Source organism: Taudactylus pleione, unplaced genomic scaffold (genome assembly GCF_031769625.1).
Source record: "Taudactylus pleione unplaced genomic scaffold, aTauple2 ptg000473l, whole genome shotgun sequence".
Classification (NCBI taxonomy): domain Eukaryota; kingdom Metazoa; phylum Chordata; class Amphibia; order Anura; family Myobatrachidae; genus Taudactylus; species Taudactylus pleione.
Window position 1 is genome coordinate 4,408,831 of NW_028284875.1, and position 26,492 is coordinate 4,435,322.

The 26,492-nt window shown below is 33.3% G+C and overlaps 10 non-coding genes across 10 annotated transcripts; all 10 read left to right on the plus strand.

Moving 5' to 3' along the window:
* The first annotated feature begins 3,871 nt into the window (after positions 1-3,871).
* Positions 3,872-3,944, plus strand: TRNAR-CCU (transfer RNA arginine (anticodon CCU)). Its single transcript has one exon. It is a non-coding gene; the product is annotated as a tRNA-Arg (tRNA).
* Positions 3,945-5,374: 1,430 nt separating this feature from the next.
* TRNAR-CCU (transfer RNA arginine (anticodon CCU)) lies at positions 5,375-5,447 on the plus strand. The gene has a single exon. It is a non-coding gene; the product is annotated as a tRNA-Arg (tRNA).
* Positions 5,448-6,873: 1,426 nt separating this feature from the next.
* On the plus strand, positions 6,874-6,946 carry TRNAR-CCU (transfer RNA arginine (anticodon CCU)). Its single transcript has one exon. It is a non-coding gene; the product is annotated as a tRNA-Arg (tRNA).
* Positions 6,947-9,846: 2,900 nt separating this feature from the next.
* On the plus strand, positions 9,847-9,921 carry TRNAR-CCU (transfer RNA arginine (anticodon CCU)). Its single transcript has one exon. It is a non-coding gene; the product is annotated as a tRNA-Arg (tRNA).
* A 2,928-nt stretch (positions 9,922-12,849) lies between these two features.
* On the plus strand, positions 12,850-12,922 carry TRNAR-CCU (transfer RNA arginine (anticodon CCU)). Its single transcript has one exon. It is a non-coding gene; the product is annotated as a tRNA-Arg (tRNA).
* A 2,467-nt stretch (positions 12,923-15,389) lies between these two features.
* On the plus strand, positions 15,390-15,482 carry TRNAI-UAU (transfer RNA isoleucine (anticodon UAU)). The gene is given in 2 exon segments: positions 15,390-15,427; positions 15,447-15,482. It is a non-coding gene; the product is annotated as a tRNA-Ile (tRNA).
* Positions 15,483-15,869: 387 nt separating this feature from the next.
* On the plus strand, positions 15,870-15,942 carry TRNAK-CUU (transfer RNA lysine (anticodon CUU)). The gene has a single exon. It is a non-coding gene; the product is annotated as a tRNA-Lys (tRNA).
* Positions 15,943-18,100: 2,158 nt separating this feature from the next.
* On the plus strand, positions 18,101-18,193 carry TRNAI-UAU (transfer RNA isoleucine (anticodon UAU)). The gene is given in 2 exon segments: positions 18,101-18,138; positions 18,158-18,193. It is a non-coding gene; the product is annotated as a tRNA-Ile (tRNA).
* Positions 18,194-21,289: 3,096 nt separating this feature from the next.
* TRNAR-CCU (transfer RNA arginine (anticodon CCU)) lies at positions 21,290-21,364 on the plus strand. Its single transcript has one exon. It is a non-coding gene; the product is annotated as a tRNA-Arg (tRNA).
* A 2,927-nt stretch (positions 21,365-24,291) lies between these two features.
* TRNAR-CCU (transfer RNA arginine (anticodon CCU)) lies at positions 24,292-24,366 on the plus strand. Its single transcript has one exon. It is a non-coding gene; the product is annotated as a tRNA-Arg (tRNA).
* The last annotated feature ends 2,126 nt before the right edge of the window (positions 24,367-26,492 follow it).

Genomic DNA, 26,492 nt, shown 5'->3' on the forward strand with positions numbered 1-26,492 from the left:
AATATAGAGCACAAGTGAGATTTAACTTATTTTTATTTAAAGATACTGCATTTTTTGGTATTATAGTGTATATTTTCCCTATGCAACATTAAAGTTACATATATCTATAGCAAATATTATTTAAGATAAATAAACAGGAATTATTTTAAAATTTTGATAATATTGAACTGTACAACAATGGCATGAATTCATTGCAATATACACCTATGGATACATAAAACTGGGCAATAACACAAATGCACAATATAATTGATTACCTTATGATTACAATATTACTTTTATTAGGTACTTTAGTATTGGGTGCAGTAGTTTAGTGGATTTAAAAAGTAACTAATTTTAAATTAATAAACCAAGTTAATTTTCTTAGTCAACTCGATGCTAAAATCACTCAACTAAAAATAAAGCGCTTTGTCCATGTGCTCCTGTGCCACAATCGGTATGTGCGCGGTAATCATAAGACAGTATCTGTTGAGAAATCCTGAGGTTGTGAATTCAAGCCTCACCTGGAGCAAATGTAATTTTTTTTCTAATGTCATCAGTTAATGATTATCATCTGCTTCCTGAACATCCTGATATGAAGGCAGAAAAAAAACACAAACATGACTGTTTTTAAGTACCAGTACACACAGCTGCTTTGGTTCATATGCACTGTAAAAATTACTTTAGTTAGTCAACAAAATTGAATGCAAAAGACTACATCTTTCTTGGTAAAAGAGTTGCATCAATCTGTTTTGCTGCAATGTAACATGAGGGTCGACACTATTAGGTCTGGATAGTACAATCACATTTCATGCTGGGATTTGTAAAGCAAAGAACACAAATAAACGGCTTTCCTATATCGCAACAATTAATGATTATACTAATGAAAAAATCAGTTTCACTCAAAGATGTTACTAAGCCCCAGTGGCCTAATGGATTGTGGGTTCAAGTCCCATCTGGGGTGATAGGCTTTATTTCATTAAAATAATATTGGAGATGTTCCTTTCATTCTTGCTTCATACTGCACAAATGGCTCCACCAGAAACTTTAATCTGCTTAACTATCTGGAACTGTTCAGCTTGCAAAATTATGGCCCAGTATCTAAAAGCAGACATTTATCCTAATGACATTGTGGATTAGTTTCCTGAAAAGTTTACTATCACCTGGGACAGTGGCTTCAAGTCCCATCTAGGATGGATGTTCCTTTGTTGCTCATACTCATTCTAGAAGTTATGCTTTTTTTCAATGCAGGTGACTGTCTTAATGGTATTGCAGAAAATCCATATGTACCAAAACATACCTATTAAGTTTTAATTGCAATTTAATATCAGAGTGGCTACAAAATAACAATGTCTATTGCAATTGCTGATGGGTTTCTTGAAGTCCTTTCATCCTTGTCATCAAAAGGGTAATTTTCTGCTTTTTATATTTCTTTGGACACTGACTTTACTGACATTTTAGGTGCTACAGACCAAAAAAACAATGTTTACCTTTAAATATAGAGCACAAGTGAGATTTAACTTATTTTTATTTAAAGATACTGCATTTTTGGTAATATAGTGTATATTTTCCCTATGCAACATTAAAGTTACATATATCTATACCAAATATTATTTAAGATAAATAAACAGGAATTATTTTACAATTTTGATAATATTGAACTGTACAACAATGGCATGAATTCATTGCAATATACACCTATGGATACATAAAACTGGGCAATAACACAAATGCACAATATAATTGATTACCTTATGATTAGAATATTACTTTTATTAGGTACTTTAGTATTGGGTGCAGTAGTTTAGTGGATTTAAAAAGTAACTAATTTAAAATTAATAAACCAAGTTAATTTACTTAGTCAACTCGATGCTAAAATCACTCAACTAAAAATAAAGCGCTTTGTACATGTGCTCCTGTGGCACAATCGGTCTGTGCGCAGGACTTATAAGACAGTATCTGTTGAGCAATCCTGAGGTTGTGAATTCAAGCCTCATCTGGAGCAAATCTAATTTTTTTTCTAATGTCTTCAGTTAATGATTATCATTTGCTTCCTGAACATCCTGATATGAAGGCAGAAAAAAAACACAAACATGACTGTTTTTAAGGTACCAGTACACACAGCTGCTTTGGTTCATATGCACTGTAAAAATTACTTTAGTTAGTCAACAAAATGTAATGCAAAAGACTACCTCTTTATTGGTAAAAGAGTTGCATCAATCTGTTTTGCTGCAATGTAACATGAGGGTCCACACTATTAGGGCTGGAAAGTACAATCACATTTCATGCTGGGATTTGTAAAGCAAAGAACACAAATAAACGGCTTTCCTATATCGCAACAATTAATGATTATACTAATGAAAAAATCAGTTTCACTCAAAGATGTTACTAAGCCCCAGTGGCCTAATGGATAAGGGCCTGGCTTCCTAAGCCAGGGATTGTGGGTTCAAGTCCCATCTGGGGTGATAGGCTTTATTTCATTAAAATAATTTTGGAGATGTTCCTTTCATTCTTGCTTCATACTGCACAAATGGCTCCACCAGAAACTTTTATCTGCTTATCAATCTGGAACTGTTCAGCTTGCAAAATTATGGCCCAGTATCTAAAAGCAGACATTTATCCTAATGACATTGTGGATTAGTTTTCTGAAAAGTTTACTATCACCTGGGACAGTGGCTTCAAGTCCCATCTAGGATGCATGTTCCTTTGTTGCTCATTCTCATTCTAGAAGTTATGCTTTTTTCAATTCAGGTGACTGTCTTAATGGTATTGCAGAAAATCCATATATACCAAAACATACCTATTAAGTTTTAATTGCAATTTAATATCAGAGTGGCTACAAAATAACAATTTCTATTGCAATTGCTGATGGGTTTCTTGAAGTCCTTTCATCCATGTCATCAAAAGGGTAATTTTCTGCCTTTTATATTTCTTTGGACACTGACTTTACTGACAATTTAGGTGCTTCAGACCAAAAAAACAATGTTTACCTTTAAATATAGAGCACAAGTGAGATTTAACTTATTTTTATTTAAAGATACTGCATTTTTTGGTATTATAGTGTATATTTTCCCTATGCAACATTAAAGTTACATATATCTATAGCAAATATTATTTAAGATAAATAAACAGGAATTATTTTACAATTTTGATAATATTGAACTGTACAACAATGGCATGAATTCATTGCAATATACACCTATGGATACATAAAACTGCTCAATAACACAAATGCACAATATAATTGATTACCTTATGATTAGAATATTACTTTTATTAGGTACTTTAGTATTGGGTGCAGTAGTTTAGTGGATTTAAAAAGTAACTAATTTAAAATTAATAAACCAAGTTAATTTACTTAGTCAACTCGATGCTAAAATCCCTCAACTAAAAATAAAGTGCTTTGTCCATGTGCTCCTGTGGCGCAATCGGTCTGTGCGCCGTACTTATAAGACAGTATCTGTTGAGCAATCCTGAGGTTGTGAATTCAAGCCTCACCTGAAGCAAATGTAATTTTTTTTCTAATTTCATCAGTTAATGATTATCATCTGCTTCCTGAACATCCTGATATGAAGGCAGAAAAAAAACACAAACATGACTGTTTTTAAGTACCAGTACACACAGCTGCTTTGGTTCATATGCACTGTAAAAATTACTTTAGTTAGTCAACAAAATGGAATGCAAAAGACTACCTCTTTATTGGTAAAAGAGATGCATCAATCTGTTTTGCTGCAATATAACATGAGGGTCCACACTATTAGGTCTGGATAGTACAATCACATTTCATGCTGGGATTTGTAAAGCAAAGAACACAAATAAATGGCTTTCCTATATTGCAACAATTAATGATTATACTAATGAAAAAATCAGTTTCACTCAAAGATGTTACTAAGCCCCAGTGGCCTAATGGATAAGGCACTGGCCTCCTAAGCCAGGGATTGTGGGTTCAAGTCCCATCTGGGGTGATAGGCTTTATTTCTTTAAAATAATTTTGGAGATGTTCCTTTCATTCTTGCTTCATACTGCACAAATGGCTCCACCAGAAACTTTTATCTGCTTATCAATCCGGAACTGTTCAGCTTGCAAAATTATGGCCCAGTATCTAAAAGCAGACATTTATCCTAATGACATTGTGGATTAGTTTCCTGAAAAGTTTACTATCACCTGGGACAGTGGCTTCAAGTCCCATCTAGGATGCATGTTCCTTTGTTGCTCATTCTCATTCTAGAAGTTATGCTTTTTTTCAATTCAGGTGACTGTCTTAATGGTATTGCAGAAAATCCATATATACCAAAACATACCTATTAAGTTTTAATTGCAATTTAATATCAGAGTGGCTACAAAATAACAATTTCTATTGCAATTGCTGATGGGTTTCTTGAAGTCAATTCATCCATGTCATCAAAAGGGTAATTTTCTGCTTTTTATATTTCTTTGGACACTGACTTTACTGACAATTTAGGTGCTTCAGACCAAAAAAACAATGTTTACCTTTAAATATAGAGCACAAGTGAGATTTAACTTATTTTTATTTAAAGATACTGCATTTTTTGGTATTATAGTGTATATTTTCCCTATGCAACATTAAAATTACATATATCTATAGCAAATATTATTTAAGATAAATAAACAGGAATTATTTTACAATTTTGACAATATTGTACTGTACAACAATGGCATGAATTCATTGCAATATACACCTATGGATACATAAAACTGGGCAATAACACAAATGCACAATATAATTGATTACCTTATAATTAGAATATTACTTTTATTAGGTACTTTAGTATTGGGTGCAGTAGTTTAGTGGATTTAAAAAGTAACTGATTTAAAATTAATAAACCAAGTTAAGTTACTTAGTCAACTCGATGCTAAAATCACTCAACTAAAAATAATGCGCTTTGTCCATGTACTCCTGTGGCCCAATCGGTCTGTGTGCGGTACTTATAAGACAGTATCTGTTGAGCAATGCTGAGGTTGTGAGTTCAAGCCTCACCTGGAGCAAATGTAATTTTTTTTCTAATGTCATCAGTTAATGATTATCATCTGCTACCTGAACATCCTGATATGAAGGCAGAAAAAAAACCTCAAACATGACTGTTTTTAAGGTACCAGTACACACAGCTGCTTTGGTTCATATGCACTGTAAACATTACTTTAGTTAGTCAACAAAATGGAATGCAAAAGACTACCTCTTTATTGGTAAAAGAGTTGCATCAATCTGTTTTGCTGCAATGTAACATGAGGGTCCACACTATTAGGTCTGGATAGTACAATCACATTTCATGCTGGGATTTATAAAGCAAGGAACACAAATAAACGGCTTTCCTATATCGCAACAATTAATGATTATACTAATGAAAAATTCAGTTTCACTCAAAGATGTTACTAAGCCTCAGTGGCCTAATGGATAAGGCACTGGCCTCCTAAGCCAGGGATTGTGGGTTCAAGTCCCATTTGGGGTGATAGGCTTTATTTCATTAAAATAATTTTGGAGATGTTCCTTTCATTCTTGCTTCATACTGCACAAATGGCTCCACCAGAAACTTTTATCTGCTTATCAATCCAGAACTGTTCAGCTTGCAAAATTATGGCCCAGTATCTAAAAGCAGACATTTATCCTAATGACACTGTGGATTAGTTTTCTGAAAAGTTTACTATCACCTGGGACAGTGGCTTCAAGTCCCATCTAGGATGCATGTTCCTTTGTTGCTCATTCTCATTCTAGAAGTTATGCTTTTTTTCAATTCAGGTGACTGTCTTAATGGTATTGCAGAAAATCCATATATACCAAAACATACCTATTAAGTTTTAATTGCAATTTAATATCAGAGTGGCTACAAAATAACAATTTCTATTGCAATTGCTGATGGGTTTCTTGAAGTCCTTTCATCCATGTCATCAAAATGGTAATTTTCTGCCTTTTATATTTCTTTGGACACTGACTTTACTGACAATTTAGGTGCTTCAGACCAAAAAAACAATGTTTACCTTTAAATATAGAGCACAAGTGAGATTTAACTTATTTTTATTTAAAGATACTGCATTTTTTGGTATTATAGTGTATATTTTCCCTATGCAACATTAAAGTTACATATATCTATAGCAAATATTATTTAAGATAAATAAACAGGAATTATTTTACAATTTTGATAATATTGTACTGTACAACAGTGGCATGAATTCATTGCAATGGATATGGATACATAAATCTGGGCAATAACACAAATGCACAATATAATTGATTACCTTATAATTAGAATATTACTTTTATTTGGTACTTTAGTATTGGGTGCAGTAGTTTAGTGGATTTAAAAAGTAACTCATTTAAAATTAATAAACCAAGTTAATTTACTTAGTCAACTCGATGCTAAAATCACTCAACTAAAAATAATGCGCTTTGTCCATTTACTCCTGTGGCCCAATCGGTCTGTGTGCGGTACTTATAAGACAGTATCTGTTGAGCAATGCTGAGGTTGTGAGTTCAAGCCTCACCTGGAGCAAATGTAATTTTTTTTCTAATGTCATCAGTTAATGATTATCATCTGCTACCTGAACATCCTGATATGAAGGCAGAAAAAAAAACTCAAACATGACTGTTTTTAAGGTACCAGTACACACAGCTGCTTTGGTTCATATGCACTGTAAACATTACTTTAGTTAGTCAACAAAATGGAATGCAAAAGACTACCTCTTTATTGGTAAAAGAGATGCATCAATCTGTTTTGCTGCAATGTAACATGAGGGTCCACACTATTAGGTCTGGATAGTACAATCACATTTCATGCTGGGATTTGTAAAGCAAAGAACACAAATAAATGGCTTTCCTATATCGCAACAATTAATGATTATACTAATGAAAAATTCAGTTTCACTCAAAGATGTTACTAAGCCCCAGTGGCCTAATGGATAAGGCACTGGCCTCCTAAGCCAGGGATTGTGGGTTCAAGTCCCATCTGGGGTGGTAGGCTTTATTTCATTAAAATAATTTTGGAGATATTCCTTTCATTCTTGCTTCATACTGCACAAATGGCTCCACCAGAAACTTTTATCTGCTTATCAATCCGGAACTGTTCAGCTTGCAAAATTATGGCCCAGTATCTAAAAGCAGACATTTATCCTAATGACATTGTGGATTAGTTTTCTGAAAAGTTTACTATCACCTGGGACAGTGGCTTCAAGTCCCATCTAGGATGCATGTTCCTTTGTTGCTCATTCTCATTCTAGAAGTTATGCTTTTTTTCAATTCAGGTGACTGTCTTAATGGTATTGCAGAAAATCCATATATACCAAAACATACCTATTAAGTTTTAATTGCAATTTAATATCAGAGTGGCTACAAAATAACAATTTCTATTGCAATTGTTGATGGGTTTCTTGAAGTCCTCTCATCCATGTCATCAAAATGGTAATTTTCTGCCTTTTATATTTCTTTGGACACTGACTTTACTGACAATTTAGGTGCTTCAGACCAAAAAAACAATGTTTACCTTTAAATATAGAGCACAAGTGAGATTTAACTTATTTTTATTTAAAGATACTGCATTTTTTGGTATTATAGTGTATATTTTCCCTATGCAACATTAAAGTTACATATATCTATACCAAATATTATTTAAGATAAATAAACAGGAATTATTTTACAATTTTGATAATATTGTACTGTACAACAGTGGCATGAATTCATTGCAATATACACCTATGGATACATAAAACTGGGCAATAACACAAATGCACAATATAATTGATTACCTTATGATTAGAATATTACTTTTATTAGGTACTTTAGTATTGGGTGCAGTAGTTTAGTGGATTTAAAAAGTAACTAATTTAAAATTAATAAACCAAGTTAATTTTCTTAGTCAACTCGATGCTAAAATCACTCAACTAAAAATAAAGCGGTTTGTCCTTGTGCTCCTGTGGTGCAATCGGTATGTGTGCGGTACTTATAAGACAGTATCTGTTGAGAAATCCTGAGGTTGTGAATTCAAGGCTCACCTGGAGCAAATGCAATTTTTTTTCTAATGTCATCAGTTAATGATTATCATCTGCTTCCTGAACATCCTGATATGAAGGCTGAAAAAAAACACAAACATGACTGGTTTTAAGTACCAGTACACACAGCTGCTTTGGTTCATATGCACTGTAAAAATTACTTTAGTTAGTCAACAAAATGGAATGCAAAAGACTACATCTTTCTTGGTAAAAGAGTTGCATCAATCTGTTTTGCTGAAATGTAACATGAGGGTCCACACTATTAGGTCTGGATAGTACAATCACATTTCATGCTGGGATTTGTAAAGCAAAGAACACAAATAAACGGCTTTCCTATATCGCAACAATTAATGATTATACTAATGAAAAAATCAGTTTCACTCAAAGATGTTACTAAGCCCCAGTGGCCTAATGGATTGTGGGTTCAAGTCCCATCTGGGGTGATAGGCTTTATTTCATTAAAATAATATTGGAGATGTTCCTTTCATTCTTGCTTCATACTGCACAAATGGCTCCACCAGAAACTTTAATCTGCTTAACAATCTGGAACTGTTCAGCTTGCAAAATTATGGCCCAGTATCTAAAAGCAGACATTTATCCTAATGACATTGTGGATTAGTTTCCTGAAAAGTTTACTATCACCTGGGACAGTGGCTTCAAGTCCCATCTAGGATGCATGTTCCTTTGTTGCTCATACTCATTCTAGAAGTTATGCTTTTTTTCAATGCAGGTGTCTGTCTTAATGGTATTGCAGAAAATCCATATGTACCAAAACATACCTATTAAGTTTTAATTGCAATTTAATATCAGAGTGGCTACAAAATAACAATGTCTATTGGAATTGCTGATGGGTTTCTTGAAGTCCTTTCATCCTTGTCATCAAAAGTGTAATTTTCTGCTTTTTATATTTCTTTGGACACTGACTTTACTGACAATTTAGGTGCTTCAGACCAAAAAAACAATGTTTACCTTTAAATATAGAGCACAAGTGAGATTTAACTTATTTTTATTTAAAGATACTGCATTTTTGGTATTATAGTGTATATTTTCCCTATGCAACATTAAAGTTACATATATCTATACCAAATATTAGTTAAGATAAATAAACAGGAATTATTTTACAATTTTGATAATATTGAACTGTACAACAATGGCATGAATTCATTGCAATATACACCTATGGATACATAAAACTGGGCAATAACACAAATGCACAATATAATTGATTACCTTATGATTACAATATTACTTTTATTAGGTACTTTAGTATTGGGTGCAGTAGTTTAGTGGATTTAAAAAGTAACTAATTTAAAATTAATAAACCAAGTTAATTTACTTAGTCAACTCGATGCTAAAATCACTGAACTAAAAATAATGCGCTTTGACCATGTGCTCCTGTGGCACAATCGGTCTGTGCGCAGGACTTATAAGACAGTATCTGTTGAGCAATGCTGAGATTTTGAGTTCAAGCCTCACCTGGAGCAAATGTAATTTTTTTCTAATGTCATCAGTTAATGATTATCATCTGCTTCCTGAAAATCCTGATATGAAGGCAGAAAAAAAACACAAACATGACTGTTTTTAAGTACCAGTACACACAGCTGCTTTGGTTCATATGCACTGTAAACATTACTTTAGTTAGTCAACAAAATGGAATGCAAAAGACTACCTCTTTATTGGTAAAAGAGTTGCATCAATCTGTTTTGCTGCAATGTAACATGAGGGTCCACACTATTAGGTATGGATAGTACAATCACATTTCATGCCGGGATTTGTAAAGCAAAGAACACAAATAAACGGCTTTCCTATATCGCAACAATTATTGATTATACTAATGAAAAAATCAGTTTCACTCAAAGATTTTACTAAGCCCCAGTGGCCTAATGGATAAGGCACTGGCCTCCTAAGCCCCAGGGATTGTGGGTTCAAGTCCCATCTGGGGTGATAGGCTTTATTTCATTAAAATAATTTTGGAGATGTTCCATTCATTCTTGCTTCATACTGCACAAATGGCTCCACCAGAAACTTTTATCTGCTTATCAATCCGGAACTGTTCAGCTTGCAAAATTATGGCCCAGTATCTAAAAGCAGACATTTATCCTAATGACATTGTGGATTAGTTTCCTGAAAAGTTTACTATCACCTGGGACAGTGGCTTCAAGTCCCATCTAGTATGCATGTTCCTTTGTTGCTCATACTCATTCTAGAAGTTATGCTTTTTTTCAATGCAGGTGACTGTCTTAATGGTATTACAGAAAATCCATATGTACCAAAACATACCTATTAAGTTTTAATTGCAATTTAATATCAGAGTGGCTACAAAATAACAATGTCTATTGCAATTGCTGATGGGTTTCTTGAAGTCCTTTCATCCTTGTCTTCAAAAGGGTAATTTTCTGCTTTTTATATTTCTTTGGACACTGACTTTACTGACAATTTAGGTGCTACAGACCAAAAAAACAATGTTTACCTTTAAATATAGAGCACAAGTGAGATTTAACTTATTTTTATTTAAAGATACTGCATTTTTGGTAATATAGTGTATATTTTCCCTATGCAACATTAAAGTTACATATATCTATACCAAATATTATTTAAGATAAATAAACAGGAATTATTTAACAATTTTGATAATATTGAACTGTACAACAATGGCATGAATTCATTGCAATATACACCTATGGATACATAAAACTGGGCAATAACACAAATGCACAATATAATTGATTACCTTATGATTAGAATATTACTTTTATTAGGTACTTTAGTATTGGGTGCAGTAGTTTAGTGGATTTAAAAAGTAACTAATTTAAAATTAATAAACCAAGTTAATTTACTTAGTCAACTCGATGCTAAAATCACTCAACTAAAAATAATGCGCATTGACCATGTGCTCCCGTGGCGCAATCGGTCTGTGCACAGGACTTATAAGGCAGTATCTGTTGAGCAATGCTGAGGTTGTGAGTTCAAGCCTCACCTGGAGCAAATGTAATTTTTTTTCTAATGTCATCAGTTAATGATTATCATCTGCTTCCTGAACATCCTGATATGAAGGCAGAAAAAAAACACAAACATGACTGTTTTTAAGTACCAGTACACACAGCTGCTTTGGTTCATATGCACTGTAAACATTACTTTAGTTAGTCAACAAAATGGAATGCAAAAGACTACCTCTTTATTGGTAAAAGAGTTGCATCAATCTGTTTTGCTGCAATGTAACATGAGGGTCCACACTATTAGGTCTGGATAGTACAATCACATTTCATGCTGGGATTTGTAAAGCAAAGAACACAAATAAACGGCTTTCCTATATCGCAACAATTAATGATTATACTAATGAAAAAATCAGTTTCACTCACAGATGTTACTAAGCCCCAGTGGCCTAATGGATAAGGCACTAGCCTCCTAAGCCAGGGATTGTGGGTTCAAGTCCCATCTTGGGTGAAAGGCTTTATTTCATTAAAATAATTTTGGAGATGTTCCTTTCATTCTTGCTTCATACTGCACAAATGGCTCCACCAGAAACTTTTATCTGCTTATCAATCCGGAACTGTTCAGCTTGCAAAATTATGGCCCAGTATCTAAAAGCAGAAATTTATCCTAATGACATTGTGGATTAGTTTCCTGAAAAGTTTACTATCACCTGGGACAGTGGCTTCAAGTCCCATCTAGGATGCATGTTCCTTTGTTGCTCATTCTCATTCTAGAAGTTATGCTTTTTTTCAATTCAGGTGACTGTCTTAATGGTATTGCAGAAAATCCATATATATCAAAACATACCTATTAAGTTTTAATTGCAATTTAATATCAGAGTGGCTACAAAATAACAATTTCTATTGCAATTGCTGATGGGTTTCTTGAAGTCCTTTCATCCATGTCATCAAAAGGGTAATTTTCTGCCTTTTATATTTCTTTGGACACTGACTTTACTGACAATTTAGGTGCTTCAGACCAAAAAAACAATGTTTACCTTTAAATATAGAGCACAAGTGAGATTTTACTTATTTTTATTTAAAGATACTGCATTTTTTGGTATTATAGTGTATATTTTCCCTATGCAACATTAAAGTTACATATATCTATACCAAATATTATTTAAGATAAATAAACAGGAATTATTTTACAATTTTGATAATATTGTACTGTAAAACAGTGGCATGAATTCATTGCAATATACACCTATGGATACATAAAACTGGGCAATAACACAAATGCACAATATAATTGATTACCTTATGATTAGAATATTACTTTTATTAGGTACTTTAGTATTGGGTGCAGTAGTTTAGTGGATTTAAAAAGTAACTAATTTTAAATTAATAAACCAAGTTAATTTTCTTAGTCAACTCGATGCTAAAATCACTCAACTAAAAATAAAGCGGTTTGTCCTTGTGCTCCTGTGGCGCAATCGGTATGTGCGCGGTACTTATAAGACAGTATCTGTTGAGAAATCCTGAGGTTGTGAATTCAAGGCTCACCTGGAGCAAATGCAATTTTTTTTCTAATGTCATCAGTTAATGATTATCATCTGCTTCCTGAACATCCTGATATGAAGGCTGAAAAAAAACACAAACATGACTGGTTTTAAGTACCAGTACACACAGCTGCTTTGGTTCATATGCACTGTAAAAATTACTTTAGTTAGTCAACAAAATGGAATGCAAAAGACTACATCTTTCTTGGTAAAAGAGTTGCATCAATCTGTTTTGCTGAAATGTAACATGAGGGTCCACACTATTAGGTCTGGATAGTACAATCACATTTCATGCTGGGATTTGTAAAGCAAAGAACACAAATAAACGGCTTTCCTATATCGCAACAATTAATGATTATACTAATGAAAAAATCAGTTTCACTCAAAGATGTTACTAAGCCCCAGTGGCCTAATGGATAAGGCACTGGCCTCCTAAGCCAGGGATTGTGGGTTCAAGTCCCATCTGGGGCGATAGGCTTTATTTCATTAAAATAATTTTGGAGATGTTCCTTTCATTCTTGCTTCATACTGCACAAATGGCTCCACCAGAAACTTTTATCTGCTTATCAATCCGGAACTGTTCAGCTTGCAAAATTATGGCCCAGTATCTAAAAGCAGACATTTATCCTAATGACATTGTCGATTAGTTTTCTGAAAAGTTTACTATCACCTGGGACAGTGGCTTCAAGTCCCATCTAGGATGCATGTTCCTTTGTTGCTCATTCTCATTCTAGAAGTTATGCTTTTTTTCAATTCAGGTGACTGTCTTAATGGTATTGCAGAAAATCCATATATACCAAAACATACCTATTAAGTTTTAATTGCAATTTAATATCAGAGTGGCTACAAAATAACAATTTCTATTGCAATTGCTGATGGGTTTCTTGAAGTCCTTTCATCCATGTCATCAAAAGTGAAATTTTCTGCCTTTTATATTTCTTTGGACACTGACTTTACTGACAATTTAGGTGCTTCAGACCAAAAAAACAATGTTTACCTTTAAATATAGAGCACAAGTGAGATTTAACTTATTTTTATTTAAAGATACTGCATTTTTTGGTATTATAGTGTATATTTTCCCTATGCAACATTAAAGTTACATATATCTATAGCAAATATTATTTAAGATAAATAAACAGGAATTATTTTACAATTTTGATAATATTGAACTGTACAACAATGGCATGAATTCATTGCAATATACACCTATGGATACATAAAACTGGGCAATAACACAAATGCACAATATAATTGATTACCTTATGATTAGAATATTACTTTTATTAGGTACTTTAGTATTGGGTGCAGTAGTTTAGTGGATTTAAAAAGTAACTAATTTTAAATTAATAAACCAAGTTAATTTTCTTAGTCAACTCGATGCTAAAATCACTCAACTAAAAATAAAGCGCTTTGTCCATGTGCTCCTGTGCCGCAATCGGTATATGCGCAGGACTTATAAGACAGTATCTGTTGAGAAATCCTGAGGTTGTGAATTCAAGCCTCACCTGGAGCAAATGTAATTTTTTTTCTAATGTCATCAGTTAATGATTATCATCTGCTTCCTGAACATCCTGATATGAAGGCAGAAAAAAAACACAAACATGACTGTTTTTAAGTACCAGTACACACAGCTGCTTTGGTTCATATGCACTGTAAAAATTACTTTAGTTAGTCAACAAAATGGAATGCAAAAGACTACATCTTTCTTGGTAAAAGAGTTGCATCAATCTGTTTTGCTGCAATGTAACATGAGGGTCCACACTATTAGGACTGGATAGTACCATCACATTTCATGCTGGGATTTGTAAAGCAAAGAACACAAATAAATGGCTTTCCTATATCGCAACAATTAATGATTATACTAATGAAAAAATCAGTTTCACTCAAAGATGTTACTAAGCCCCAGTGGCCTAATGGATAAAGCACTAGCCTCCTAAGCCCGGGCTTGTGGGTTCAAGTCCCATCTGGGGTGATAGTCTTTATTTCATTAAAATAATTTTGGAGATGTTCCTTTTATTCTTGCTTCATACTGCACAAATGGCTCCACCAGAAACTTTTATCTGCTTATCAATCCGGAACTGTTCAGCTTGCAAAATTATGGCCCAGTATCTAAAAGCAGACATTTATCCTAATGACATTGTGGATTAGTTTCCTGAAAAGTTTACTATCACCTGGGACAGTGGCTTCAAGTCCCATCTAGGATGCATGTTCCTTTGTTGCTCATTCTCATTCTAGAAGTTATGCTTTTTTTCAATTCAGGTGATTGTCTTAATGGTATCGCAGAAAATCCATATATACCAAAACATACCTATTAAGTTTTAATTGCAATTTAATATCAGAGTGGCTACAAAATAACAATTTCTATTGCAATTGCTGATGGGTTTCTTGAAGTCCTTTCATCCATGTCATCAAAAGGGTAATTTTCTGCCTTTTATATTTCTTTGGACACTGACTTTACTGACAATTTAGGTGCTTCAGACCAAAAAAACAATGTTTACCTTTAAATATAGAGCACAAGTTAGATTTAACTTATTTTTATTTAAAGATACTGCATTTTTTGGTATTATAGTGTATATTTTCCCTATGCAACATTAAAGTTACATATATCTATACCAAATATTATTTAAGATAAATAAACAGGAATTATTTATAAACAGGAATTATTTTACAATTTTGATAAAATTGAACTGTACAGCAATGGCATGAATTCATTGCAATATACACCTAAGGATACATAAAACTGGGCAATAACACAAATGCGCAATATAATTGATTAACTTATGATTAGAATATTACTTTTATTAGGTACTTTAGTATTGGGTGCAGTAGTTTAGTGGATTTAAAAAGTAACTAATTTAAAATTAATAAACCAAGTTAATTTACTTAGTCAACTCGATGCTAAAATCACTCAACTAAAAATAATACAGTTTGACCATGTGCTCCTGTGGCGCAATCGGTCAGCGCGTGGTACTTATAAGACAGTATCTGTTGAGCAATGCCGAGGTTGTGAGTTCAACCCTCACCTGGAGCAAATGTAATTTTTTTTCTAATGTCATCAGTTAATGATTATCATCTGCTAGCTGAACATCCTGATATGAAGGCAGAAAAAAATCACAAACATGACTGTTTTTAAGGTACCAGTACACACATCTGCTTTGGTTCATATGCACTGTAAAAATTACTTTAGTTAGTCAACAAAATGGAATGCAAAAGATTACCTCTTTATTGGTAAAAGAGTTGCATCAATCTGTTTTGCTGCAATCTAACTTGAGGGTCTACAATATTAGGGATGGATAGTACAATCACATTTCATGCTGGGATTTGAAAAGCAAAGAACACAAATAAACGGCTTTCCTATATCGCAACAATTAATGATTATACTAATGAAAAAATCAGTTTCACTCAAAGATGTTATATAGCCCCAGTGGCCTAATGGATAAGGCACTGGCCTCTTAAGCCAGGGTTTGTGGATTCAAGTCCCATCTGGGGTGATAGGCTTTATTTCATTAAAATAATGTTTTAGATGTTCCTTTTATTCTTGCTTCATACTGCAGAAATGGCTCCACCAGAAACTTTTATCTGCTTAACAATCCGGTACTGTTCAGCTTGCAAAATTATGGCCCAGTATCTAAAAGCAGACATTTATTCTAATGACATTGTGGAATAGTTTCCAGAAAAGTTTACTATCACCTGGGACAGTGGCTTTAAGTCCCATCTAGGATGCATGTTCCTTTGTTGCTCATTCTCATTCTAGAAGTTATATAGAGCACAAGTGAGATTTAACTTATTTTTATTTAAAGATACTGCATTTTTTGGTATTATAGTGTATATTTTCCCTATGCAACATTAAAGTTACATATATCTATAGCAAATATTATTTAAGATAAATAAACAGGAATTATTTTACAATTTTGATAATATTGTACTGTACAACAGTGGCATGAATTCATTGCAATATACACCTATGGATACATAAAACTGGGCAATAACACAAATGCACAATATAATTGATTACCTTATGATTAGAATATTACTTTTATTAGGTACTTTAGTATTGGGTGCAGTAGTTTAGTGGATTTAAAAAGTAACTAATTTTAAATTAATAAACCAAGTTAATTTTCTTAGTCAACTCGATGCTAAAATCACTCAACTAAAAATAAAGCGGTTTGTCCTTGTGCTCCTGTGGTGCAATCGGTATGTGCGCGGTACTTATAAGACAGTATCTGTTGAGAAATCCTGAGGTTGTGAATTCAAGGCTCACCTGGAGCAAATGTAATTTTTTTTCTAATGTCATCAGTTAATGATTATCATCTGCTTCCTAAACATCCTGATATGAAGGCAGAAAAAAAACACAAACATGACTGTTTTTAAGTACCAGTACACACAGCTGCTTTGGTTCATATGCACTGTAAAAATTACTTTAGTTAGTCAACAAAATTGAATGCAAAAGACTACATCTTTCTTGGTAAAAGAGTTGCATCAATCTGTTTTGCTGCAATGTAACATGAGGGTCCACACTATTAGGTCTGGATAGTACAATCACATTTCATGCTGGGATTTGTAAAGCAAAGAACACAAATAAATGGCTTTCCTATATCGCAAAAATTAATGATTATACTAATGAAAAAATCAGTTTCACTCAAAGATGTTACTAAGCCCCAGTGGCCTAATGGATTGTGGGTTCAAGTCCCATCTGGGGTGATAGGCTTTATTTCATTAAAATAATATTGGAGATGTTCCTTTCATTCTTGCTTCATACTGCACAAATGGCTCCACCAGAAACTTTAATCTGCTTAACTATCTGGAACTGTTCAGCTTGCAAAATTATGGCCCAGTATCTAAAAGCAGACATTTATCCTAATGACATTGTGGATTAGTTTCCTGAAAAGTTTACTATCACCTGGGACAGTGGCTTCAAGTCCCATCTAGGATGCATGTTCCTTTGTTGCTCATACTCATTCTAGAAGTTATGCTTTTTTTCAATGCAGGTGACTGTCTTAATGGTATTGCAGAAAATCCATATGTACCAAAACATACCTATTAAGTTTTAATTGCAATTTAATATCAGAGTGGCTACAAAATAACAATGTCTATTGCAATTGCTGATGGGTTTCTTGAAGTCCTTTCATCCATGTCATCAAAAGGGTAATTTTCTGCCTTTTATATTTCTTTGGACACTGACTTTACTGACAATTTAGGTGCTTCAGACCAAAAAAACAATGTTTACCTTTAAATATAGAGCACAAGTGAGATTTAACTTATTTTTATTTAAAGATACTGCATTTTTGGTAATATAGTGTATATTTTCCCTATGCAACATTAAAGTTACATATATCTATACCAAATATTAGTTAAGATAAATAAACAGGAATTATTTTACAATTTTGATAATATTGAACTGTACAACAATGGCATGAATTCATTGCAATATACACCTATGGATACATAAAACTGGGCAATAACACAAATGCACAATATAATTGATCACCTTATGATTAGAATATTACTTTTATTAGGTACTTTAGTATTGGGTGCAGTAGTTTAGTGGATTTAAAAAGTAACTAATTTAAAATTAATAAACCAAGTTAATTTACTTAGTCAACTCGATGCTAAAATCACTCAACTAAAAATAATACAGTTTGACCATGTGCTCCTGTGGCGCAATCGGTCAGCGCGTGGTACTTATAAGACAGTATCTGTTGAGCAATGCCGAGGTTGTGAGTTCAACCCTCACCTGGAGCAAATGTAATTTTTTTTCTAATGTCATCAGTTAATGATTATCATCTGCTAGCTGAACATCCTGATATGAAGGCAGAAAAAAATCACAAACATGACTGTTTTTAAGGTACCAGTACACACATCTGCTTTGGTTCATATGCACTGTAAAAATTACTTTAGTTAGTCAACAAAATGGAATGCAAAAGATTACCTCTTTATTGGTAAAAGAGTTGCATCAATCTGTTTTGCTGCAATCTAACTTGAGGGTCTACAATATTAGGGATGGATAGTACAATCACATTTCATGCTGGGATTTGAAAAGCAAAGAACACAAATAAACGGCTTTCCTATATCGCAACAATTAATGATTATACTAATGAAAAAATCAGTTTCACTCAAAGATGTTATATAGCCCCAGTGGCCTAATGGATAAGGCACTGGCCTTTTAAGCCAGGGTTTGTGGATTCAAGTCCCATCTGGGGTGATAGGCTTTATTTCATTAAAATAATGTTTTAGATGTTCCTTTTATTCTTGCTTCATACTGCAGAAATGGCTCCACCAGAAACTTTTATCTGCTTAACAATCCGGTACTGTTCAGCTTGCAAAATTATGGCCCAGTATCTAAAAGCAGACATTTATTCTAATGACATTGTGGAATAGTTTCCAGAAAAGTTTACTATCACCTGGGACAGTGGCTTTAAGTCCCATCTAGGATGCATGTTCCTTTGTTGCTCATTCTCATTCTAGAAGTTATATAGAGCACAAGTGAGATTTAACTTATTTTTATTTAAAGATACTGCATTTTTTGGTATTATAGTGTATATTTTCCCTATGCAACATTAAAGTTACATATATCTATAGCAAATATTATTTAAGATAAATAAACAGGAATTATTTTACAATTTTGATAATATTGTACTGTACAACAGTGGCATGAATTCATTGCAATATACACCTATGGATACATAAAACTGGGCAATAACACAAATGCACAATATAATTGATTACCTTATGATTAGAATATTACTTTTATTAGGTACTTTAGTATTGGGTGCAGTAGTTTAGTGGATTTAAAAAGTAACTAATTTTAAATTAATAAACCAAGTTAATTTTCTTAGTCAACTCGATGCTAAAATCACTCAACTAAAAATAAAGCGGTTTGTCCTTGTGCTCCTGTGGTGCAATCGGTATGTGCGCGGTACTTATAAGACAGTATCTGTTGAGAAATCCTGAGGTTGTGAATTCAAGGCTCACCTGGAGCAAATGTAATTTTTTTTCTAATGTCATCAGTTAATGATTATCATCTGCTTCCTAAACATCCTGATATGAAGGCAGAAAAAAAACACAAACATGACTGTTTTTAAGTACCAGTACACACAGCTGCTTTGGTTCATATGCACTGTAAAAATTACTTTAGTTAGTCAACAAAATTGAATGCAAAAGACTACATCTTTCTTGGTAAAAGAGTTGCATCAATCTGTTTTGCTGCAATGTAACATGAGGGTCCACACTATTAGGTCTGGATAGTACAATCACATTTCATGCTGGGATTTGTAAAGCAAAGAACACAAATAAATGGCTTTCCTATATCGCAAAAATTAATGATTATACTAATGAAAAAATCAGTTTCACTCAAAGATGTTACTAAGCCCCAGTGGCCTAATGGATTGTGGGTTCAAGTCCCATCTGGGGTGATAGGCTTTATTTCATTAAAATAATATTGGAGATGTTCCTTTCATTCTTGCTTCATACTGCACAAATGGCTCCACCAGAAACTTTAATCTGCTTAACTATCTGGAACTGTTCAGCTTGCAAAATTATGGCCCAGTATCTAAAAGCAGACATTTATCCTAATGACATTGTGGATTAGTTTCCTGAAAAGTTTACTATCACCTGGGACAGTGGCTTCAAGTCCCATCTAGGATGCATGTTCCTTTGTTGCTCATACTCATTCTAGAAGTTATGCTTTTTTTCAATGCAGGTGACTGTCTTAATGGTATTGCAGAAAATCCATATGTACCAAAACATACCTATTAAGTTTTAATTGCAATTTAATATCAGAGTGGCTACAAAATAACAATGTCTATTGCAATTGCTGATGGGTTTCTTGAAGTCCTTTCATCCATGTCATCAAAAGGGTAATTTTCTGCCTTTTATATTTCTTTGGACACTGACTTTACTGACAATTTAGGTGCTTCAGACCAAAAAAACAATGTTTACCTTTAAATATAGAGCACAAGTGAGATTTAACTTATTTTTATTTAAAGATACTGCATTTTTGGTAATATAGTGTATATTTTCCCTATGCAACATTAAAGTTACATATATCTATACCAAATATTAGTTAAGATAAATAAACAGGAATTATTTTACAATTTTGATAATATTGAACTGTACAACAATTGCATGAATTCATTGCAATATACACCTATGGATACATAAAACTGGGCAATAACACAAATGCACAATATAATTGATCACCTTATGATTAGAATATTACTTTTATTAGGTACTTTAGTATTGGGTGCAGTAGTTTAGTGGATTTAAAAAGTAACTAATTTAAAATTAATAAACCAAGTTAATTTACTTAGTCAACTCGATGCTAAAATCACTCAACTAAAAATAATGCGCTTTGACCATGTGCTCCTGTGGCACAATCGGTCTGTGCGCAGGACTTATAAGACAGTATCTGTTGAGCAATGCTGAGGTTGTGAGTTCAAGCCTCACCTGGAGCAAATGTAATTTTTTTCTAATGTCATCAGTTAATGATTATCATCTGCTTCCTGAAAATCCTGATATGAAGGCAGAAAAAAAACACAAACATGATTGTTTTTAAGTACCAGTACACACAGCTGCTTTGGTTCATATGCACTGTAAACATTACTTTAGTTAGTCAACAAAATGGAATGCAAAAGACTACCTCTTTATTGGTAAAAGAGTTGCATCAATCTGTTTTGCTGCAATGTAACATGAGGGTCCACACTATTAGGTCTGGATAGTACAATCACATTTCATGCTGGGATTTGTAAAGCAAAGAACACAAATAAACGGCTTTCCTATATCGCAACAATTAATAATTATACTAATGAAAAAATCAGTTTCACTCAAAGATTTTACTAAGCCCCAGTGGCCTAATGGATAAGGCACTGGCCTCCTAAGCCCCAGGGATTGTGGGTTCAAGTCCCATCTGGGGTGATAGGCTTTATTTCATTAAAATAATTTTGGAGATGTTCCATTCATTCTTGCTTCATACTGCACAAATGGCTCCACCAGAAACTTTAATCTGCTTAACTATCTGGAACTGTTCAGCTTGCAAAATTATGGCCCAGTATCTAAAAGCAGACATTTATCCTAATGACATTGTGGATTAGTTTCCTGAAAAGTTTAATATCACCTGGGACAGTGGCTTCAAGTCCCATCTAGGATGCATGTTCCTTTGTTGCTCATACTCATTCTAGTAGTTATGCTTTTTTTCAATGCAGGTGACTGTCTTAATGGTATTACAGAAAATCCATATGTACCAAAACATACCTATTAAGTTTTAATTGCAATTTAATATCAGAGTGGCTACAAAATAACAATGTCTATTGCAATTGCTGATGGGTTTCTTGAAGTCCTTTCATCCTTGTCTTCAAAAGGGTAATTTTCTGCTTTTTATATTTCTTTGGACACTGACTTTACTGACAATTTAGGTGCTACAGACCAAAAAAACAATGTTTACCTTTAAATATAGAGCACAAGTGAGATTTAACTTATTTTTATTTAAAGATACTGCATTTTTGGTAATATAGTGTATATTTTCCCTATGCAACATTAAAGTTACATATATCTATACCAAATATTATTTAAGATAAATAAACAGGAATTATTTAACAATTTTGATAATATTGAACTGTACAACAATGGCATGAATTCATTGCAATATACACCTATGGATACATAAAACTGGGCAATAACACAAATGCACAATATAATTGATTACCTTATGATTAGAATATTACTTTTATTAGGTACTTTAGTATTGGGTGCAGTAGTTTAGTGGATTTAAAAAGTAACTAATTTAAAATTAATAAACCAAGTTAATTTACTTAGTCAACTCGATGCTAAAATCACTCAACTAAAAATAATGCGCATTGACCATGTGCTCCCGTGGCGCAATCGGTCTGTGCACAGGACTTATAAGGCAGTATCTGTTGAGCAATGCTGAGGTTGTGAGTTCAAGCCTCACCTGGAGCAAATGTAATTTTTTTTCTAATGTCATCAGTTAATGATTATCATCTGCTTCCTGAACATCCTGATATGAAGGCAGAAAAAAAACACAAACATGACTGTTTTTAAGTACCAGTACACACAGCTGCTTTGGTTCATATGCACTGTAAACATTACTTTAGTTAGTCAACAAAATGGAATGCAAAAGACTACCTCTTTATTGGTAAAAGAGTTGCATCAATCTGTTTTGCTGCAATGTAACATGAGGGTCCACACTATTAGGTCTGGATAGTACAATCACATTTCATGCTGGGATTTGTAAAGCAAAGAACACAAATAAACGGCTTTCCTATATCGCAACAATTAATGATTATACTAATGAAAAAATCAGTTTCACTCACAGATGTTACTAAGCCCCAGTGGCCTAATGGATAAGGCACTAGCCTCCTAAGCCAGGGATTGTAGGTTCAAGTCCCATCTTGGGTGAAAGGCTTTATTTCATTAAAATAATTTTGGAGATGTTCCTTTCATTCTTGCTTCATACTGCACAAATGGCTCCACCAGAAACTTTTATCTGCTTATCAATCCGGAACTGTTCAGCTTGCAAAATAATGGCCCAGTATCTAAAAGCAGACATTTATCCTAATGACTTTGTGGATTAGTTTCCTGAAAAGTTTACTATCACCTGGGACAGTGGCTTCAAGTCCCATCTAGGATGCATGTTCCTTTGTTGCTCATTCTCATTCTAGAAGTTATGCTTTTTTTCAATTCAGGTGACTGTCTTAATGGTATTGCAGAAAATCCATATATATCAAAACATACCTATTAAGTTTTAATTGCAATTTAATATGAGAGTGGCTACAAAATAACAATTTCTATTGCAACTGCTGATGGGTTTCTTGAAGTCCTTTCATCCATGTCATCAAAAGGGTAATTTTCTGCCTTTTATATTTCTTTGGACACTGACTTTACTGACAATTTAGGTGCTTCAGACCAAAAAAACAATGTTTACCTTTAAATATAGAGCACAAGTGAGATTTTACTTATTTTTATTTAAAGATACTGCATTTTTTGGTATTATAGTGTATATTTTCCCTATGCAACATTAAAGTTACATATATCTATACCAAATATTATTTAAGATAAATAAACAGGAATTATTTTACAATTTTGATAATATTGTACTGTAAAACAGTGGCATGAATTCATTGCAATATACACCTATGGATACATAAAACTGGGCAATAACACAAATGCACAATATAATTGATTACCTTATGATTAGAATATTACTTTTATTAGGTACTTTAGTATTGGGTGCAGTAGTTTAGTGGATTTAAAAAGTAACTAATTTAAAATTAATAAACCAAGTTAATTTACTTAGTCAACTCGATGCTAAAATCACTCAACTAAAAATAATGCGCTTTGACCATGTGCTCCTGTGGCACAATCGGTCTGTGCGCAGGTCTTATAAGACAGTATCTGTTGAGCAATGCTGAGGTTGTGAGTTCAAGCCTCACCTGGAGCAAATGTAATTTTTTTCTAATGTCATCAGTTAATGATTATCATCTGCTTCCTGAAAATCCTGATATGAAGGCAGAAAAAAAACACAAACATGATTGTTTTTAAGTACCAGTACACACAGCTGCTTTGGTTCATATGCACTGTAAACATTACTTTAGTTAGTCAACAAAATGGAATGCAAAAGACTACCTCTTTATTGGTAAAAGAGTTGCATCAATCTGTTTTGCTGCAATGTAACATGAGGGTCCACACTATTAGGTCTGGATAGTACAATCACATTTCATGCTGGGATTTGTAAAGCAAAGAACACAAATAAACGGCTTTCATATATAGCAACAATTAATGATTATACTAATGAAAAAATCAGTTTCACTCAAAGATGTTACTAAGCCCCAGTGGCCTAATGGATAAGGCACTGGCCTCCTAAGCCCCAGGGATTGTGGGTTCAAGTCCCATCTGGGGTGATAGGCTTTATTTCATTAAAATAATTTTGGAGATGTTCCATTCATTCTTGCTTCATACTGCACAAATGGCTCCACCAGAAACTTTTATCAGCTTATCAATCCGGAACTGTTCAGCTTGCAAAATTATGGCCCAGTATCTAAAAGCAGACATTTATCCTAATGACATTGTGGATTAGTTTTCTGAAAAGTTTACTATCACCTGGGACAGTGGCTTCAAGTCCCATCTAGGATGCATGTTCCTTTGTTGCTCATTCTCATTCTAGAAGTTATGCTTTTTTTCAATTCAGGTGACTGTCTTAATGGTATTGCAGAAAATCCATATATACCAAAACATACCTATTAAGTTTTAATTGCAATTTAATATCAGAGTGGCTACAAAATAACAATTTCTATTGCAATTGCTGACGGGTTTCTTGAAGTCCTTTCATCCATGTCATCAAAAGGGTAATTTTCTGCCTTTTATATTTTTTTGGACACTGACTTTACTGACAATTTAGGTGCTTCAGACCAAAAAAACAATGTTTACCTTTAAATATAGAGCACAAGTGAGATTTAACTTATTTTTATTTAAAGATACTGCATTTTTTGGTATTATAGTGTATATTTTCCCTATGCAACATTAAAGTTACATATATCTATAGCAAATATTATTTAAGATAAATAAACAGGAATTATTTTACAATTTTGATAATATTGTACTGTAAAACAGTGGCATGAATTCATTGCAATATACACCTATGGATACATAAAACTGGGCAATAACACAAATGCACAATATAATTGATTACTTTATGATTAGAATATTACTTTTATTAGGTACTTTAGTATTGGGTGCAGTAGTTTAGTGGATTTAAAAAGTAACTAATTTTAAATTAATAAACCAAGTTAATTTTCTTAGTCAACTCGATGCTAAAATCACTCAACTAAAAATAAAGCGGTTTGTCCATGTGCTCCTGTGGCGCAATCGGTATGTGCGCGGTACTTATAAGACAGTATCTGTTGAGAAATCCTGAGGTTGTGAATTCAAGCCTCACCTGGAGCAAATGTAATTTTTTTTCTAATGTCATCAGTTAATGATTATCATCTGCTTCCTAAACATCCTGATATGAAGGCAGAAAAAAAACACAAACATGACTGTTTTTAAGTACCAGTACAAACAGCTGCTTTGGTTCATATGCACTGTAAAAATTACTTTAGTTAGTCAACAAAATTGAATGCAAAAGACTACATCTTTCTTGGTAAAAGAGTTGCATCAATCTGTTTTGCTGCAATGTAACATGAGGGTCCACACTATTAGGTCTGGATAGTACAATCACATTTCATGCTGGGATTTGTAAAGCAAAGAACACAAATAAACGGCTTTCCTATATCGCAACAATTAATGATTATACTAATGAAAAAATCAGTTTCACTCAAAGATGTTACTAAGCCCCAGTGGCCTAATGGATTGTGGGTTCAAGTCCCATCTGGGGTGATAGGCTTTATTTCATTAAAATAATTTTGGAGATGTTCCTTTCATTCTTGCTTCATACTGCACAAATGGCTCCACCAGAAACTTTTATCTGCTTATCAATCCGGAACTGTTCAGCTTGCAAAATTATGGCCCAGTATCTAAAAGCAGACATTTATCCTAATGACATTGTGGATTAGTTTCCTGAAAAGTTTACTATCACCTGGGACAGTGGCTTCAAGTCCCATCTAGGATGCATGTTCCTTTGTTGCTCATTCTCATTCTAGAAGTTATGCTTTTTTTCAATTCAGGTGACTGTCTTAATGGTATTGCAGAAAATCCATATATACCAAAACATACCTATTAAGTTTTAATTGCAATTTAATATCAGAGTGGCTACAAAATAACAATTTCTATTGCAATTGCTGATGGGTTTCTTGAAGTCCTTTCATCCATGTCATCAAAAGTGTAATTTTCTGCCTTTTATATTTCTTTGGACACTGACTTTACTTACAATTTAGGTGCTTCAGACCAAAAAAGCAATGTTTACCTTTAAATATAGAGCACAAGTGAGATTTAACTTATTTTTATTTAAAGATACTGCATTTTTTGGTATTATAGTGTATATTTTCCCTATGCAACATTAAAGTTACATATATCTAAAGCAAATATTATT